Here is a 12,863-nt window from a genome sequence, read left to right as displayed (position 1 = left end):
AGAGAGAGAGAGAGAGAGAGAGAGAATCTCAAGCAGTCTCCAGCGTGCAGAGCCCAATGAGGGGCTCAATCCCATGAAATGCAAAATCACAACCTGAGCCGAAATTCAGAGTCGGATGCCAAGCCACCTGAGCCACCCAGGAGTCCCTGAGATCCCTTTTATTTGTATGTATGTATGTATGTATGTATGTATTTATTGGACTTTTGTTTGTTTGTTTTCTTGAGAGAGAGAGAGAGAGAGAGAAGGGAGGGGGCATGGACAGAGGATCCAAAGCAGGCTTTGCACTGAGAGCAGAGAACCCAATGTGGTCTCAAACTCAGGAACCCTGAGATCATGATGTAAGCCAATCTTGACTTAGCCTACTGAGTCATCCAGGCACTCCATCCCTTTTATTTTTAAGCTGCTTAAGTCATTTAGATAGATTTTATGGTTCGCGGAACCCCTAGTTTTGGGAACTGTAGGGTTCACTGATTAAAGTCAAGATCTCCTACCTGTCAAAGATGGGGCCAAATCTGGATCTGAACTTCAGTCTGCTTGTTCTTGTAGTTCGTATAAATACAATCATGCAGGTATATACCCTTCTGTGTCTGGCTTCGATCACTCATCATTATGTTTGCGAAGTTCATCCACATTATTAGTTAGACATGTAGATCATTCACTATTATAGCTACGTAGTTTCCCATTGTATGAATGGAGCCACAATTCATAATCCATGATGGATTGTATTCATGATGGATGTGTGGGTGGGTTCCTGTTTCTGACTATTGAGAATAGTGCTACTAATTGACGGGGTCAAATCTGGATCTGAACTTCAGTCTTATTACAGTTTAAAACCTTCCCAAGAATTTCTACTAGTTCCTGCAACCTATTTTGTCATGGTTTTCTCTGCCCCCATCACACTGCATCCTTGAAAGTTCCATCCCTTGCCTTGAGACATCCTGGAAACAATTCAATCTCTTCATGATTCAATCTCTTCAAGACTTGAATAGAAGGCAAAGGTGGGATGGGATCTGTAATCTCTGCATCAGGAGCTCACTCTGCTGCCTGTAGGCACAATTCTAGGCACTGTGGAGTGGGAAGGAGTCAAAGGCAACCCTAAATGAATGGAAAATGGGCTTAGGGGATGCCCCAGCCTCCCCATCAAACTTATCCTCCAGTGGGACATCTAAGAGTTTCTAAGAGGGCCCACACTGGGGTGGATTCCATAGCAAAACATACTTATTAATGCATCTTTCATTGCATTGTTACCTTCCTTGTCTCATTTCCCCCTTCTTCACATTTGACTATAAAACCACTTCCCAATAAACTACCTTCACCAAAGGCAATATCTCAGATTCTTACATTTACTGTTTTTGTTCCTCTTTTCGTTTGCTATTAATTTCTGTTTTTCTGTTGTTTTTGTTGGGGTGGGATACTGAAACTAAGATGGTGTCCTAAATAGTGGTTATATGCAAGGGTTCATGACCATGACTTTGCAGCAGCTCACTGATTCCTCTTTCCTTCCCTTGCTCATCCTGTCTCTCCTATGCCTTTTTGTAGCGACAAACAAATCGTTTACCCTCTAATTAGCAGAACAGTCCCATTCATATCCTGTAGATTCAGAGTCCTGTTCTATTCACAAATGTTTACTTGGCTTTTTCCAAATAAATGTAGATTCTTTCCTAAGGTGGATTTGAATGCCAATTGTTAATTATTTTTTCCATGTTATTACAAATATTGGTTGCATAAAGATAGAAGGAAACAAAAGAGAATACACAGTTTGAAGCTGGGACTAATGTCTTGAGTTTCAGAAAAGCTTGTAAACTAGAAAAGCTTGTGGGTGATGCAAGGGGAAACCACCAAGTCAGATTTCAAAAACTTTTTTTATTCAAATAGCTGCTAAGTGAAAATGAGTGATAAAGTTAGGATTTAATCCGGAAAAGAACTTACCTGAACACTGACCATAAAGTAGAAAATAACTTAGCTCAGCCTTTCTGTAGATAGAAATGAAGCATAGACAAATGATTGCATGGCTCAAATTACAGGATAAACTAGGCTTCCTAAGGAGAAAAATAAAGGAGACCTTGAAAAATGCTATATGAGCTCATTGAATAAATTCAGACAGTATAGTCCTAATTTACCTGCTTCTTTTTATGCAACAATTGTGAATGGACCTCAAGATTCTTCACATTGGGATAAAAATAAATTTGTTCGTTTTCAATAGCATGCTAGAAATGTTTAAATGCAGAGATTACTGGGAAGGAATGAATTCCTGTTAAAAAAAAAAAAAAGGAAAGTTATGATTCCTCATCCTATAAGTTCACCTCCATTGACTGCCCCCACTACCATTCCTTTCTGGGTGGCAAAAGAACAAAAATGTTCAAACAAGAGATGGGGAAGGAATCTTCCTGAGCACTGTGCTGAGGCTCATTTTTAATTGGGAATTCAGAGTGTAAATGTGGTGTATGGTGAGCAGAGAAAAAGGAGCTACTTTTAAATACAGGACCCACCCACAGATGTCAAAATCAGGAAGAAGAGTACTATCTAAAATGCATTTTATTTATTTGCTCTGAAAGCACTTTTAATGACTATTTGACAAGCAACAATTATCTAGTTATGTCTAGCAACTTTCTGAATTTCATTATGGGAGTAAAAAATGCAATACAAAAAAAGAGTGGATGAGATTTGCTTACCTTCTAGAAGAAAGGTAACTAGGCTTCGGTGCAGATAAACAAAGAGTTACTTTCATGAAAAGAAAACAAAATCAACATCAGTGTGTGCCTGGACAAATTTAATTAATACAGTTTAAAAGGTAGATTTGGAAACTCCGTAAGTATAGCCTAGACACCGATGAGTTTCTTATATATTATGCTAATAATAGAGATGCACTTTGAAAAGTTTGCCAAAACAGAACAAATGTTAAAAACCACCCTTACCTTTTTGGCATATTACCTCCACATTTCTTCCTACAATAAGTTAAAGAAGCCCAGTCCTTGACAGCAGCCACATCTCAATGGCTGACATGACCAGGAAACCATCTATGCAAGACGAATGCTGTGCAAGCAATCTGGAGCATCTCCATCTTTCTTCCCTCATATCCAATCCATTTCCAAAATCCGTCACCTTAATTCCTAAGGATTCTATTTACTTCTCTCCATGTCTACTACCACCACCTATGTCCCAGCTGTTACCATCTCCTACCGGAAATACTGCAGTAGGCTTCCAACTTCCAATATCCTCAACCACGCTCACATCTTCTAACTGCATCTCCATACAATTTCAGAGCAATCTTTTTAAAAATATCAACCTGATTGTTTATCCCCAAATTTAAAATATTTAAAGGCTTTTGAATGCTACATGATGGAAGACAGAATTTCTTCATATAGCCTGCAACTTTTTTGGAGGCCTGTCTCCAAACTATGACACTAGTCACAGCTGGCATTGAATTCTCTTTTACTCACTATTTGCAACTGTTCTGGAGGTAACTTCCAGTTAGAAGAATAAGCCATGCAAACTCTAATCATATTCAGACACTGCTCATTCTAAAGTATCCCCCCTTTTTTTTAATCATCTTAATTGTTATATTTGGGAATGCAGAAAATCCTCAACTTACCATAGTTTGGTGATCCATGCTCAATGCTCCTTCTGGAATTAATTAGGTTCAAAGCATTTGATCAAGAAAGATTTATATAATGTATTAGAAATATTCAATTTTTAACTAAGGGTAAAGAAGGCTTAAAGTGGTAGTTACTCAAATCAAAATAATAATATCTTAGAATTTTAGTCTTTTGTGTTATAAAAGTTTTATATCTATAATAAATAAACTTCAAAAATGTCTAACGAACTTTGAGGTTATAGTAATAGTAAAAAGTCATAAAATTGAGTAACTTACAACACATTTGAAATCACTTTAAACTTCCAATTTATTCAATTTAAAATAAATATATATATATGTCTTATCAATAAAGTTATATCAAGGTAGATAAAAATCTAAATGGTTTAAACACGTTAAAGTCATATTTAAAAATGGTAATATTCTGACTAGAAACAAAACCAAGGTTAAAACACAAAGCAAAACACAACCTGAATGTTCTTGGAGAAAAAAAAAATGCCTTTTGAAATTTGAATTTGCACACTAAGGCAGGCAATCATATACAACATTGGAAAATCAAAGCTATCAAGCAAGAAAAAAGCTTTCCATTTCAAAATAATACTTCAGTATGTAATAGACTTTAAAAGAACACTTTCAGGGTTGTTAGGTCATTTTTGTGTCCTCTCTCAAGGGTTGTTATGTTGTGAGACTCTTTCCCAAAGAAATTCAGATATTTTATTCTTCCTCTATTAGAAGAACAAGGAAGGAAAAAGTCAGATTGGCCTACAACTTTTTCCAGAAACACACCATTACACCCATTCTTTAGTTCCTCTTAAGAATAGAAAGATCTAGAAGTAAATTTCTACTGTTTTTTAATCTAAAGGCATTCTGCATAGTAGATTCTTGCAGCAGAACTTTATTAGATGGTGGAAGTACTGAATGACAGAAAGAATTATCAGCATACTTACAAAACATAAAGTAATGCATTTGTCAATGTTTTTTGGCATTTTTTGTTCAATATAAATAGCAAGATCACAAGTTTGTGTGTTAAAGATAAATTAGATATATGAAATAAAGTGCAACATATATTAAGAAAGAAGATGTGGTATATATATATATATATATATATACACAATGGAGTATTACTGGGCAATCAAAAAAGAATGAAATCTTGTCATTTGCAACTAACGTGGATGGAACTGGAGGGTATTATGCTAAGCGAAATTAGCCAGACAGAGAAAGACAAATATCATATGACTTCATTCATATGAGGACTTTAAGATACAAAACAGATGAACATAAGGGAATGGAAGCAAAAATAATATAAAAACCGGGAGGGGGACAAAACATAAGAGACTCTTAAATATGGAGAACAAACAGGGTTACTGGAGTGGTTGTGGGAGAGGGGATGGGCTAAATGAGTAAGAGGCATTAAGGAATCTACTCCTGAAATCTTTGTTGTACTATATGATAACTAATTTGAATGTAAATTAAAAAAAAAACTAAATAAAAAAAAAAAGAAACAAAGAAAGAAATAGGATGTGAACCACGCCAGGCCAAGAAATAATGCCCTTACTAAATAAAGGCACAACATCTTCGGACTTAGTTAGCATGAACTTTCTTATATAAGCCATATGTAAAAATTGTTTGTATGATAGAAACTAAGAAATAATATTCCTATTAGAGATGTGAAAATTCAATTCAGAGTCAGAAACCATTCTGGTGTTAGCCTGAACTCTATTACATAAGTATATCATTTAAAAATAAACCATTTTCACTCTCTCAGACATTTGGTGTTCCCGTGACTAAGATAGTTTATGCTACCAAAGAGACTTTCTTATTTTGACAGACATAAAGTTAGCTTATGAGCCACCAAAAATGTTTGCATGTGACACTAAACATGTAAGCTTGCCATCAACACACAATGCTTCTTGGCCAAGGCCTTTACCAAAGTGCATAAACAAGTTCATAAGGGTTGATTGTTTTGCTGCTTCAACCGATTTGCCTGCTTGCCATAAAGAGTTCCAAAGTGCAACATCTTGAAGATATTCCTTATATTTAACACCACAGGAAACCACTTTGGCACTCTCAATTTGTTGAGATTTTTTTTTTTTGAAGTGGGGGCACTACATGGTGGAAAAACATGCCGGGGTTGTTTGTTTCCCACAAACAGGCCATCTTGCTGTGAGAAAAGGGAAGCTCCTATCACAAGCTTCTGCAGAAATGCACTGATTGGCACTCTGCTGACTCGTTGATCTTAAGCACAGCCAGCAGAAGCCTGATTGTAATTATACTTGTTCCTGCTCTCTATGTATACATCAGGTGCAGCGGGGCTCTCGGGATGTGCTGTTTAGTATCAAAACCCAACAGGGTTGGAGAGTTCCCCTTTCTCATTCACTGGTAGGCAAGGAAACACATTTAACATGGCTAAGTTGTTTGCAAGCCAAGTCAAACATAGCAGGGCTCATGATCGGAGCCTAGCCAAGTGCTCAGAGTGGGTGGTCAATGCACATTTGTCTAATTTAATTGAATGATCACAGAGAGCTTTAAGCTAAATTGGAGCTTTAAAATTTTTCCATTATAAGCGCCAGTTTTTAACACTAAAATATGGTGGAGGATTCATATTCTCAGAATGTGATTACCGGGGTCTTTCTGAAAATCTCCTGTGGTGTAGGCTAAGATTAGCATATGGGACCAGTATGGTCACAATGGAAACTTCTGCCATAATTTTTTAGCCCTCTTATAAAGGTAATCAGCTATTCAGTATCCTGTTAACAAAACCATTCTCTTTTTCAATTATCCAGTTATTTCTGTTTCTTACAACTGAGAATCTTGACTGATATCAGAGATTCATTAAGAATATTCCCGAATTTGACGCCTTTAGGCAATTAAAACAGAGAAAATAGATTTATGAATTAACACAGAATTGGCAAACATCGTGATATTAAAATATGACATTTCAAAATAATATTTTTAAATGACATCATAACACTAAAAATGTAAAACAAACATAATTTATTTAAAAGTCTTTTAGGGTTATCATTTAGCCTTATACAAAGATAACCATTTTTCAGAGTGCAGAGTGCTCCATAAGCATCTGGGAATAACCGCTCTAGAACAAAGTATATTCCTAACTGCCCTTCTCACCATGCCTCATAAACTACCATTTTATTTCATCTTTATTACCCCCTAATTTGTCTCCTTTTATTCCTTTGTAATGACATTGTAATGGATTTAAATAACATTAGTCTGTGGATAAACTAGGTTGGGAAAAATGGCTTAAAAAGAAAAGGATCCCCAAATCGATCCATAGAGGCAACAAATCTTTATGATAACCCAACTGGCCTTCTTGTTGAAACTGACAAGCTGATCCTAAAATTCATAAGGAAATGGAAGGGACCCAGAATAACCAAAAAATATATATTGACAAAGAACAACGTTGGAGGTTTTCCACTTCCTGACTTCCAAACTTACTAGAAAGCCACAGTAAACAATACTGTGTGGTATTAATATAAGTATATACATATAGATTAACAAAATAAAGTTGATAATTCAGAAATAAACCCATACATTTACAGTCAATTGATTTTCTACAAGGAAATCCAATAAAGAAAGAATAGTTTCTTCAACAAATGGTGCTGGGACAACCACATAGTCACATTCAAAAGAATGAAATTGAACATGTATTTACCACCATATACAAAAATTAACTCAAAATGGGTCAAATACTGAAATGTAAGAGCTAAAACTCTAAAACTCTTAGAGAAAAAAAAACATGGGTGTAAATATTTGTGACCTTGGATTAGGTAATAATTTCCTAAACCAAAACCATAGAAAAAATAAGTTGGATTTCATCACAATTTTAAACTTTCATGCTGCAAAGGATACCACCAGGAAAGAGAAAGACACCCAGAATAGGAGAAAACCTTTGCAAATTATATATATGACAATGGTTTATTATCCAGAACATATAAAAACTATTACAATTCAATAATAGAATGTCAACCCAATTTAAGAATTTAGCAAAGGAATTGAAGAAACGTTTATCCAAATAAGATATACAAATGGCCAAAATACACGTTAAAAGAGACTGAATCTCTTTAGTCATTAGGAAAATGCAAATCGAAACTAAAAAGAGATACACTTCAAACCCACTAGGATGACTACAATCAAAATATCAGACAATAAAAACATTGGTGGGGATGTGGAGAAATTGGAATACACACACCCTGCTGGTGAATATGTAAAATGGTGTGATCCCTTTGGAAAATATTTAGCCAACTGCACAAAAGATTGAATATACAGTTACCATATGACCATTCTGGGAAAGGCAAAACTTTAGGGATGGAAAACAGATCAGTGGAACCAGAGATTGGTAGTAGAGGTAGAACTTTGCCTTCAAGAGTCTGCAGAAGAGAATTTTACAGTGATGGAACTTTTTTACATAGTACTCTGGTGTTAGGTACATGACTCTTGCCTTTGCCAAGACACATAGGATTATTCACAGCGAAGATTGAAGTTTCTAGTTTGCAAATTTTGAAAAATCAACCAGGATGTCAGTTAATTGCAGGATGGAATATAGACTGTGACATAAAAAAATCTTATTAGATTACAAATATAAGGCATAATTTCACTGAAGCTAAAAAAAGTCAACATAAATAACTGTAAAACAGTGTTTTGATTAGATATTAAAGCTAAGGACAAAAAGAACTGTATACAACCACTGTTGTCTTGTTGGTAAATTTGTCTGTCAGGGGCAGTTTAGCAACTCTAAAACTACTTTACATGTATATAGGGTTGAACATATAATTAAATAAATTGTACATAGTGAGACCTAGTTTCTCACTGCCTCACTGAGAAGGAAGTTACAAATAAGCAAGGAAGAAAGGCTATAATGAACTTCATGGTGCTGTTAGTTTCAAAAATATCAGTATGAATTTATTTTTATGTTAATATATATACATACAGGTTCAGTAGATATGTGTATCCATGCATACATACAGGTATTTTCTAACTTTGTCAGCTAAGGACCTAAAAGTTGATATCCAGTAACAATAAGTACATCTCACACCCAGATCTTGGTTTCCAGATACCTAATTCCAAAAAGACTTAGAGATCCTTGAAGAAATGACTTGTTCTAAGGCTGAAATTGAGAAAATACAAGGTGAGCCTGGAGTAGCTTACAGTATAAAAAAAGTAAGAAAAGGCTTGGGGTGCCTGGGTGGCTCAGTTGGTTAAGTGTCTGACTTCAGCTTAGGTCATGACTCTATGATTCATGGGTTCAAGTCCCACATTGGGCTCTGTGCTGAAAGCTCAGAGCTTGGAACCTACTTCTGATTCTGTCTCCCTCTCTCCCTGACCTTTCCCTGATCACACTCTCTCTCTCTCTTTCTCTCAAAAACAAATAAACATTTTTAAAAATTAGAAAAAAGAAAGAAAGTAAGAAAAACCTCAAGAAAAGGAGACTGAGTAGGAGCCCCTGTCTTAGGGGCACAGATGTGAAACAGAAAGAGTTCCCAATAGCCAACCTGAAACGATTTCTGCAATACAATAAATAAGGATCATATTGAATTACAAACCCAAAGAATATAATAAATATTCATACACCCATGCTAATATAAATAATTGAATAAATAAATAAATGAGGAGAAGGAACAAATCTCTTTATGGAAAATTCCAATAACTAAATGTAGAAGGAATGAACAATACACAGGCAGTCCAGTGATGAATGCTAAAGCTAATAAGTAAACCTGTAAGCGAAACAGAATGTTTGCCAAATTTCAAAATATTTCCTCAAAAGTATTTATTAAAAATTGTAATGGTTTTTACCATGTGTCCACAAATGCATTGCTACTTCTCCTTCCAGATAGTGAAGTTTAATTACCTTCCTCTTGAGTCTAGGTTGGCTTTAGTGACTTGCCTGTAACAAGGGAAGTACAGTAACTTTACAGTGGAGAAATTTAGAAGATACCGCCTTAAGCAGTATGTTCGTTTTCTAAGACTATGGTAACCACAGAGTGCCACAAAGTCAGTGGCTTAAAACAACAGAAATGCATACTCTTCCAGTTCTGGAGGTTATCAATCTGAAATCAGTTGCCGGCAGGGCCATGCTTCCTCTGAAGTCTCCAGAAGAGAATTCTTCCTTTTCTCTTCTATGATGGTTACTACCAGTGTTTGGCATTCCTTGGCTTCACTCCAATCTCCGCCTCTGTCTTCCCATGGCTTTATTCACTGTCTGTCTGTGTCTATTGCCAAATTTTCCTCTTAAAAGGATAACAGGCATTGGTTTTAGTGTCCAACCTAATTTGTCTGACTTCATCTTAACTTGATGTAACTGCAAAGAGCTTATTTACAAAAAAGATCACATTTTCAGGTTCCAGGTGGATATGAATTTTGTGAGACACTATTCAACCCAGAACAAGCGATCAAGAATAACACCAACAATAAAAAGTCATATATCTTTCCACTAGATTTATAAGGGCTGATTTAATGTCTTTTTAGAAAATTCCTACATCTTGCCATTAGAGTCTGTTTATCATCTTTTCCATGTGGGTTGTCATTTTCCTGGCTCTTCACATGTTGAATAATTTTGAATTTTACTCTGGGCATTTTGAAAATTGTGTTATGAGACTTCGGGTCTTATTTTAAGTATTACGGATAATGTTGAAGTTTCTATGTTAGCAGGCAATCGACCCCATGGGGTATAGGCTTCAAGAACTGACCAACATTCTATAGGTTTTGGTTTCCTTGTCACTTCAACTTTTAGAGCCTCTACCATGTTATTTGGATCTGTTCTCTGTGTGTTCCACTCATTGCTCAGCCTGGAACTTGAGTGGGGGGTCTATCTCTTAGTTCAGTTCTTAAAGTTGTTAATACACTATTTAGGATTACATCCATGCGTATAGAACTCAGTGGTGAGCCCAACAGTTCATAACAAATTTATGTAGGTTGCTTTTTCAAGCTCCCTCTTCTCCATAAGTTCCCTTGTACTTTCCAATTCCCAAGGACTCTCCTTTTCAGTCCTCCATCCAGAAAGCTGGGGCTATATTTACCTCACTTAGCCACATAATTCTTGCATACAGAGTGGAGTCACGGTAGGGTGGAGAGAGACTCAAAGCTGTAAGGGTTGCTCCCACCTCTTGGGAACACAGTCCTTCTGATTGAAGAGGAAGTTTCCCCTCTCTCATTTTAGGCATCATTGTAGTAGTACTATCACGACTGTTGCTACCAAATTTCCTTCCTGCTCCCTAAACATGAAATAAGGGGCCCCTTCTAGAGATCTCTATATCGTTGCTGATGTCCACTTCTGGATAGCCAATGACTTGAATCCAAACTAGAAATAATGGAAAAAATGGTAAAATCACTACCAGTCCTGAGTCACTAAAAATTATTCTTGTTATTTTCCTTTCAGAATCCTCAAATTGCTGCTTAATCATTATGTCCGAGTTTTATAGTGTCTTAAGCAGGAGAGACAGGGTAAACTATGCTTATTCCATTTACCTGGAATAAGAACCACTATAATGAACAAACTAGAAATAAATACCACTATAATGAACAAACTAGAAATAAATAATAGAAATATATTACGAAAATCTACAAATATTTGGAAGTTAAACAACATATTCTAAATACACAGAGCATTCTAAATGCTTCAAAATACCCTAAAATAGATTTTTAATAAAATGTAAATGAAAATACAACATGTCAAAATTTGAGAAAAGCAGCTAAAGCAGTGCTTAGAGTAAGAACTATGCCATAAATATTCATATTAGAAAAGAAGAGGGCACCTGGGCAGCTCAGTCAGTTTAGTGTCTGACTGTGGCTCAGGTCATGATCTCGTGGTTCATAAGCTCTGAGTCAGGCACCCACATCAGGCTCGCTGCTGTCAGCCTGTCAGCACAGAGCCTGGTTTAGGATCTTCTGTCCCCCTCTCTCTGCCCCTCCCCTGCTTGCACTCTCCCAAAAATAAAAAATATGTATAATTTTTTTAAAATAATTAAAAAAAAGAAAAAAGATATCAAATATAAAAACTAGGTTGTGAAGGGTAGCAGAATATGCCACCCCCAAATACACCACTTTGGCATAGTGATTATTTTGAGCTGTAAGCACATGAAAAACAGTAAATGCATGGAAAGGTTTTCTCTGAATTCCCCTTATCTGCCTAAAGACAGATCCTCCAAAAGGAACTCTATTGTCAGAAATCCCTGCCCTAGGAGATTCATCAACCAGGAAAGATCCACTTCTTACAGGAGGGGAGACTAGAAAGCTGACCCCACATCCAGACAGATTTTGTCAAAAACTATCATAGTTCCCATCTATTCCTCTATGGACCTATTCGCCTTTCCTAAAAATCATTTACCCTCCCCTAAGACACTTCTCTTTTCCCTATTAAGATGGTAGGTATGCCTGAATTCTAAGCCAGCTCTTTGAGTGACTTATATTTTCCTGGTTATTTTCCTTATATACATAAAGTATACAGGTTAAAAACTTGTGTTTATTTTTGGCATGCTAATCTGCTTTTTATTACAGAAATCCCAGCTGAGAACTCGGAAGTGTAGAAAGAAAATTATTTTTCTTCCTTTACTGTTTTCACTCTCAGAAACTGGATACATAAGAGTTGAGTAAAACTAAAGCAAGGGGAAGGAAGGTGATAATAAAGACAAAAGCAGAAATTAATACAACTTAAGAGAGAAGAGAAAACCAGCATAACCAAATGTTTTTTGAAAAGATGTATAAGCCAACTGACTTGTTGCTTGGATCAAGATGATGATAGAGTAGAGATGGTGAGAAATAGTCAGATTCTGGATATGTTTTGATGGTTGAGCCTATAGGGCTTTTGATACATTAGCAGAAGGCTATGAGGAAAAGAATCAGGGATGTCTTCAAGGGTTTGGATCTAAGCCACTAGGAAAATACATTTGCCATACACCAATAAAAGGAAAACAGAAGAAGGAGCAGGTTTAGGAGGTACATCAGTCAAGATATGTTTTTTCTCTGAACATGACAGAGGAAACCATATAAAAATTACTTTAACATTATGTAAGTTTATAGTATAGCTCATGTAAAACAAGTCTGGAGAGAGATAATCAAAATATCATTGGAGATTCAAATTCACATATTTATGCTCTGCTATCCTGGCACATGTTTCTCCTTATCAATTTCAACTGTTATTATTCAGATGAGACCAAATCCAGTAAATATGTGCTCATTCAAGCTGAAAGAAGGAAATTCAGGCTCTCTTTATGGGAACCCTTTCAATTGTGTTAGTTCTCTTTAAGCAGCCACGCTGAAA

At 36.0% G+C, this 12,863-nt stretch overlaps 1 long non-coding RNA gene across 2 annotated transcripts in view; it reads left to right on the top strand.

Moving 5' to 3' along the window:
• Positions 1-12,370, top strand: part of LOC106971650 (uncharacterized) — a 30,436-nt gene extending 18,066 nt beyond the window's left edge. For both annotated transcript variants that reach the window (XR_008296304.1, XR_008296305.1), the window contains 2 exons: positions 8,661-8,735; positions 12,101-12,370. This is a non-coding gene — a long non-coding RNA (uncharacterized LOC106971650). The remainder of the gene's footprint in view (positions 1-8,660; positions 8,736-12,100) is intronic.
• Positions 12,371-12,863: the final 493 nt, after the last annotated feature.

Source organism: Acinonyx jubatus, chromosome B1 (genome assembly GCF_027475565.1).
Source record: "Acinonyx jubatus isolate Ajub_Pintada_27869175 chromosome B1, VMU_Ajub_asm_v1.0, whole genome shotgun sequence".
NCBI classification, from domain to species: domain Eukaryota; kingdom Metazoa; phylum Chordata; class Mammalia; order Carnivora; family Felidae; genus Acinonyx; species Acinonyx jubatus.
The sequence above is the reverse complement of the archived record's forward strand: the minus strand, read 5'-3'. Positions and strand labels throughout refer to the sequence as shown.